This window comes from Polypterus senegalus, chromosome 5 (genome assembly GCF_016835505.1).
Source record: "Polypterus senegalus isolate Bchr_013 chromosome 5, ASM1683550v1, whole genome shotgun sequence".
In the NCBI taxonomy this organism is placed as follows: domain Eukaryota; kingdom Metazoa; phylum Chordata; class Cladistia; order Polypteriformes; family Polypteridae; genus Polypterus; species Polypterus senegalus.
Window position 1 is genome coordinate 128829544 of NC_053158.1, and position 8162 is coordinate 128837705.

Genomic DNA, 8162 nt, shown 5'->3' on the forward strand with positions numbered 1-8162 from the left:
AGAAACACCCAGAACAAGCTCTCGTCCATGGCAATATCATATTTCAACCTTCTCTTTGTACACAGCATTTTTCTCATCACTGTACCCTTTCGTATTGAGTATTTTGCCACAGGAATATAGAAATATCCCTTTGCTTTCTGCAAGTTTGTGAGTGCTTTCATCCATTGTCACATGTACATTTCCTTCATTTTTTATATAGCCATCTGGACTGTCCATTTTCTACAGTACTTTCACATAAAGCTATTCAAATTCCACAGACCACTTTGTGCTTTCCTGGTAAGCTCTATCATCTGGATATGTGTGATTTGTTGTGTATTGCCACCACTCATACTACTTTATGGAAAGAAAAATGAATATGATGAGACAAAATGTTTTAAGTTCGATAGTGAGATAAAGCATTGGGTCTCTTACATCAACCATGCTATTGTCATCACTGTGATCCTAATAATATTGGTCATGATGGTCTGTTATATAGGAGTTCTCTGGAAGATGTCAATAAAGTTCAAGACAAATTTGCTCTCTAACCAAGAATTCAGGATGCAGCTAAAGAATGGGTATTTCTTGATTGTCATCAGTCTTTGTTTTCTCCCACACCACATTTTCAGGATTCACTATTTATTATACAGAGACAAGTTTCCATCTCTTATCTTCTACAATGAAATCTTTCTGGCCATTTCATCTTTATGCTGTTTGGATGTATTTCCCTTTGTGATAAAAGGTATTTTCATTTGACTTTTCCAGTAAAGTGTTTTTACTGAATTGGAGTGAAATCTCCTATGCTTTAGACAGAAGTAGGCTATCAGGCAACAAAAGAAAATATTTGTCCAAAACATATTTTGTACAGAATGATGCAGTTATATTCTTTACTTGCACATGTAGCACAGAAAATAAAAACAAAATAATATGCATAAATGTAATTTTAGAAAATAGGATCCTACGGTGGCGCAGTGGTAGCACTGCTGCCTTGCAGTTAGGAGACCTGGGTTCGCTTCCCTGGTCCTCCCTGTGTGGAGTCTGCATGTTCTCCCTGTGTCTGCGTGGGTTTCCTCCCATGGTCCAAAGACATGCAGGTTAGGTGGTTTGGCGATTCTAAATTGTGCTTGGTGTGTGTCCTGTGGTGGGTTGGTGCCCTGCCTAGGATTGGTTCCTGCCTTGTGCCCTGTGTTGGCTTGGATTGGCTCCGGCAGACCCCCGTGACCCTGTATTCGGATTCAGCGGGTTAGAAAATGGATGGATGGATGGAGACTCCTGTGTTCGGATTCAACGGGTTGGAAAATGGATGGATGGATCTCATGGTAATACTATAGCACAGTAGGCAGTGTTGCCATTTAACAGTGCTTAGGCCTTGGTTTTGCTGTATTTAAAAATCCTATACCTTTCCTTAGTTTCATTACTAGGATTAATATGAAACATTTTAGCTATTTCTTGACCATATGTTTTCGTTAGGAGGATTTCAGTTAAGTTTCTTATATTTATATATGGCCTTATGAAATATTGACTGTTCTGGCTAACATGTAACAAGAAAAACATGTTACAGGTCTGTTTATCAATCACCTTAAATGCTACCTATTACCTTGAAATAACCATGGATAGTGGGCGATGCAAAGAATCTAGACCAGTGGTTCTCAAACTCAGTCCAGGGGAATTCACGTGGCTGCTGGTTTTTGTTCCAAATAACTTATCTTCTTTGTTTGATTGCTAGCATAATTAATCAAGATGTTATTTCTGTTACTTTATTTTGAGGTCAATGTAAAAAATTACAAGTTTGTTAAGTTTTTATTAGAAAGTACCAAACATGTATATATAACTTATGTTACACAGAGGGATTTTAGTGTTTTTTTTAAAGTTATTTTTTATGATTTCCATCATTATCATCATCATTTTCATTCTAGATTTCCAGGTGTTTTGACTATTTAATCCTTTATTTAAAAATGAGCACATTAGTTGGTATGACACTTGAAGAAGTTGTGGCCTTTCAGCCTCCAGTGTCATTTGCCCAGGTGTCTGTTCCAATTGTTTTTAATTGTCATTATGAGAATACAATAAAAGGAACAAATTACACAGAAACAAAAGCAGATTAAAAGGAAAACAAAAAACTGAATTAAGTATTTAAATCTACAAATATTTTAAAGTCTTATAAATGTAAAATTCATACTGCTGTGGTTTTCTGAATGCAGAATCTGAGAAGAAAAAAAAGTCCAACTAATTAAATAAGATCAATTAGATTGAAATTGACTCACTGGTCAGAACAAAAACCTGCAGCTACTTGGATTCCCCTGGGACTGAGTTTGAGAAGTAGCCACCTAGTCGTATAATCATTCTTTGTGAAAGTTGCTGAGAAATTTTTGAAATAAGTACAGTGGCATCTACAAATACAGACTGGCACTTTGTGGTTCTTACTTCAGCCATGGCAGTTTGTCAAAATATACTGTACTGGTAAGACAGCAGTTTACACACATTTAAGATTAGGTTAAATCAGTACTATTTGATTAAATTAGTAAATACTACTTTTTTAATATTACAAATTAAAAAGTCTGTTCTTCATTTTGCAAAACTTATTATCACAGAATTCCTTCATTCTTCCTTTCATGCATTCAGTCTTTCTCCCATTGATTCAAGAATGTAATTTTCTGGATCAGACTCCTGTAATTCAGGATTCTTGAGGGATCTGAAGGTGAAGGAGTTTAGAAACCTGACATATACACAAAGACACACACACACCTCATCACACACGACACAACAAGCCATTTAGGTCATTCAATCCACATGCTTTCAGGCTTTTATAGTGTCTGAGAAAAACTAACAAACAAAACAAAACCCACAGAAACAATGGATCTCAGCATGGAATCTAACTGAACTCCAAGCATTGAAAAGAATATATTTATTGTGCTATTTATTTGTACTTTGCAGAATAAGCTATTATTTTCAAATAAAAAAAACCTTTCCAATGTCATTTGTTGACTTCTTATTGTACTTTTTTTGGAATAGCCAGCATACACTTACTATTTATCTTATTAGTAGCCTCTCTGCCTGCCAAAAACAGGTAATAGAATAATTTAAAAACATTTACTATCTTTTGCCCTGCTTGAACCTTCAGTGCCTTCCCTGTCAATCTGAATGTGTCTGAACCTTTCATCACCAGTGCTTCCTCTATTGAGTGCGTTCCCGTATAGCCTGCTTTTCAGGCTTTATTTTTGAGGCAACCTACATGCCTACTATCTGCTTTTAAACTTAATAACTTTGAAGGCAAATCTCTGTCTCTCTGCATGCCTACTATGGCATTTCCCCTCCTCTTGTGACTGACACTTGCACTTCCTCATTTGATCACATCATCAAAGCCAAACTGACCAATCACACCAAAGCCAAACTAACCAATTATATTCCTCTAAGGCACAAGGAACACACACAAACTTTAATGTTTTATTAAATATTAGATATTTTGCTGCTAATTTCTCACCACTGTTTACTGTTATTTTATACCATTTTGCAGTATTCTGCAATATTGTTAAATGATGCTTTATGATTGCAATCAACAGAATTACTATTTTAATATCAAATTTCAAGAATGTTTTAATGTTTTAATAATATTAAAATTGTGTTAACTTCTTTGTTGGAACCAAATGCTTGTTTAAATTTATTTTGTAAATGGGGTTCGTAACTTTTCATGAAGTTTCTTTTAAATGGTAATTATTACCAGAGGAGCTATTTGAGAAATCTCAGCAATTTTCACAGGTGATCTGTATTATTTCCCTCAAGTCACTGCAAAGAAAGAATGAACAGTATCATACAGTTTTTACATTTGTATTATATATTCTGTTTTAAGCAATGATGCTTGTCTTTTATGTTAAAATTAATTAAGCTCTACTATACTCATTTACTCTGTGCTGGTGTACCTTTAAATACAGTAAGTGTGACATGCAATTTAATCCTTTGAAAGCAATATGTACCAATCCTAGGATGGATTTCTAGTTAAATATTGTTTAGTTAACCTAAATCTCACTTACAATAAAACATTTAAAACACTGAAATTATGGAAAAATACACAAGTACCATTAATAAAATTGAAATCACTAGTTCAAAAACTTACCCATTCAGGGTGTTCTAGGATTGGGTGAAATGTTTTTTTTTTTTTTTTTTTTTTATTTATTCATTTTATTACAATCAATACATAGCAATCAAGTTTTTACAAAAAAAAAGAATTATGCTAAGAACAGATCGATCACCACCCTTGAGAGAGAGAGCAAGCCAAACGGTGTAAAATTTAAGGCTTTTAAAAATACCTAAATCAACAAATTCTCTGTGCTTTATAAACTCATTTCAAAATATTACTGATTAGATCCTGCCATGTTTAGAAAAAAGTCTGCACAGATCCTCTAACTGAGTATTTGATTTTTTCCAATTTTAAATAATATAACACATCAGTTTCCCACTGACTTAAAAGAGGAGAGTTTGGGTTCTTCCAGTTTATCAGAATAAGTCTGCGTGCCAACAGTGTAGTGAATGCAATCACAATTTGTTTGTTTTTCTCCACTTTACGACCCTCTGGAAGAACCCCAAACACAGCTGTTAATGGGTTAGGAGGGATTGTGAGTCCAAGACTGTCTGAGAGGTAATTAAACATTTTTGTCCAGAATAATGTTAATTTGGAGCAGGCCCAGAACATGTGACCTAGTGAGGCTGGGGCTTGGTTGCAACGTTCGCAGGTTGGATCATGCCCTGGAAACATTTTGGAGAGTTTTAGTCGAGACAGATGTGCTCGATATATAATTTTGAGTTGTATAATTGTATGCTTTGCATATGGAGCTTGAGTGAATTCTCTGCATTGCTACTTTCCACTCCTTTTCTGATATATTAATTGAGAGGTCATTTTCCCAGTGTCCTCTTGGATCTTTGAAAGGAAGGGATTGTAAAAGGATTTTATATATTGTAGAGATGGAGTCTAACTCCTTGAAATTGAGCAATAATTTTTCCAGCGTGGATGAGGGTGCAAGATGAGGAAAATCTGGAAGGTTCTGTTTAACAAAGTTCCTGATTTGAAGATAGTGAAAGAAATTTGTAGCTGGAATGTTAAATTTGGAATGTAATTGTTCATAGGATGCAAAGGCGTTGTCTATATAAAGATCTCTAAGCAAGTTAATTCCAAATTTTTCCAGATATTAAAAACTGCATATGTTTGTGAGGGTTGAAAGAGGTGGTTCTTTTGCAGGGTGCCACAGAAAGAAGCTTCTCCGTCTTAAAATGCTTTCTACATTGGTTCCAGATTCTAAGTGAGTGGAGCACAATTGGGTTATTAGTGTATTGCCGATAGCGTGTGTTTATTGGAGCACAAAGCAAGGAATACAAAGAAGTACTGCAGGATTTTACTTCTATTGCGGTCCATGCCTGTGTATGTTCTTCTATTTGTGTCCAGGTTCTTATCGACTGTATATTTGCGCCAGTAATAAAACTGGAAGTTAGGTAGAGCCATGCCGCCTTCTGCCTTTTGTCTTTGTAGGGTCGCTCTTTTGATGCGTGGATGTTTAGAATTCCAAATAAATGAGGTTATTGTTGAATCTAATTGCTTAAAGAACGATTTATTAATGTATATTGGTATGTTTTGAAATAAAAAGGAGCTTAGGAAGAATATTCATCTTAACAGTGTTAATTCTTCCAGCTAGTGTGAGATGAAGGGTTGACCATCTATGCAAGTCTTGTTTAATTTTTTCCATGCAGGCACGAAATTTTGTTGATAAAGAGCTTTATGTTTACTTGTGATGTTTACCCCGAGGTATTTAAACTGTTCTGCAATGATAAAAGGAAGGGTGTCTAATCTAATATTATATGCTTGCGAATTCACGGAAAGAGTACACTTTTATTCAGATTAATTCTGAGACCAGAGAGCTTTTGAAATTCTGTGAGTGCTGCTAAGACTGCAGGCACAGAATTTTCTGGGTCCGATATATACAGTACCATGTCATCTGCATATAATGAGATTTTCTGTTCCAGTCCTTCTCTGCTAATCCCCTTTATCTGATCAGTATTTCGACAATGTATTGCCAGTGGTTCAATGGCAATTGCAAACAGCAGTGGTGACAAAGGGCATCCTTGTCTTGTGCCACGTTCTAGTTTAAAGTAGTCTGAGCAAATGTTATTGATGCAAACTGAAGCTTCTGGGTTAGTATACAGTAATTTAATCCATGCACAAATGTTCGGGCCAAACCCAAACTTCTCCAAAATAGTAAAAGGTATTTCCATTCAATCATGTCGAATGCTTTTTCTGCATCCAATGATAATAATATTTCTGGGGTGTTTGATTTAGTTGGTGAGTATATTACATTAAACAGGCGTCGAAGATTTGAAGATAAGTGTCGGCCCCTAATAAATCCAGTTTGGTCTTGTGATATTACACAGGGGAGCACTTTCTCCATCCTTCTAGCTATGATTTTAGAGAGTATTTTAACGTCGTTATTCAGAAGTGAAATTGGTCTGTATGATGCACATTGTAATAAGTCCTTATTTTGTTTTGGAAAGACAGTGATTAGTGCTTGGCGAAAGGTTTGTGGAAGAGATTGGTTATCTCTGGCTTCTGTAAATGTTGCTAATAGGAGGGTAGCTAGCTGAGCGGAGAATTTCTTGTAAAACTCTGCAGGGTAGCCATCAGGGCCTGCTGCTTTTCCACCTTGGAGTGACTTTATAGCATCCAGTAATTCTGATAATGACAGAGGTTTATCGAGCTCCTCCACACTAAAAGCGTCAATTTGTGGTATCTGTAATTTATCCAGAAATGCATTAGATTGTATATTGTCTTCTTTAAACTCAGTAGTATATAGGGATTTATAGTAGTCTCTAAAAGTGTACATTATATTTTTGTGTTCGATGATTTTATCTCCGTTCGTGTTAGTAATTACGAGATTGCGTATGCACATCTTGCTTGTGAATTTGTTGCGCTAAAAGCTTATTAGCTTTCTCTCCATGTTCATAATAATGATGTCTGGATTTGTAAATTAGTTGTTCGGTTTCTTTAGTTGTCAAGAGGTTTAATTCTGAATGTAGAGCCTGCCTCCTCTTATGTAGAGTCTCGCTTGGTAGTCTGGCATGTTCTTCATCTATTTTAGTAATTTCTTTTTATCTCTGCTACTTTCTTCGCGGATTTATTTCTGTGGGAAAGATATGAGATAATCTGTCCTCTTAAGAAGGCCTTAAGAGTTTCCCAGAGTATTCCTGCAGAGATCTCAGGGGATGTATTTGTCTCTAGAAAGAATTCAATTTGTTTGGATATAAATTCAGTACAATTCTCGTCAGCTAATAGAACCGGATTGAGACGCCATCTCTGGGGTGAGTGTATGGGGCTTAGTAATTTCAGCTCCAAGATCATCGGAGCATGGTCTGAAATAACAATAGCATCGTATTTACAAGATTTAATCTTAGGCAAGAAGTTATTATCTATAAAGAAGTAATCAATCCTTGAGTAGCAATGATGTACTGGTGAGTAGAAAGAATATGTTCTTGAATTTGGGTTTAAAACCTCCAGGGATCTGATAAGTTGTGATCAGTTATAAACTTTGTAATTATCTTTGCGGTGTTAGTTGCGTTCCCCTGTGGAGGAAGTCTTATCTAAAAGTGGATTTAGAACACAATTAAAGTCCCCAGCCATTATAAGTTTATGAGTGTTCAGATTGGGAATGGATGCAAATAAATTTTGTATAAATTCCTTATCATCAACATTAGGTGCATAAACATTTATCAAAATCATTTTACAGTTAGATAAGTCTCCCATGACCATCACATATCTCCCTTCAGGATCCAATACTACATCTGATGCTACAAATGGTACTGTTCTATGTATGAGAATTCCCACCCCTCTAGTTTTCTTTGTAAAACTAGAATGGAACATTTGGCCAGTCCAGTCTTTTGCAGCGGAACTGATCCTTACTTAGTAAGTGGGTTTCCTGTAAAAATACTATTTTAGCATTTAGACCTGTTAGGTGAGAAAGTACTTTCTTTCTCTTTAATTCGTGATTCAGGCCTTTAACATTCCAGCTTACGAAGTTAACTGTCCCATCATGGAGACACTGATTCTGAGTTTTTGGTGTCATATTATAGTCTTAACTGGAAGTGAAATAGTTTAGGTCTTAATTTCCTATTCCCCAAGAGTTGTTGCCATGCAGCTTATTATTACGTTG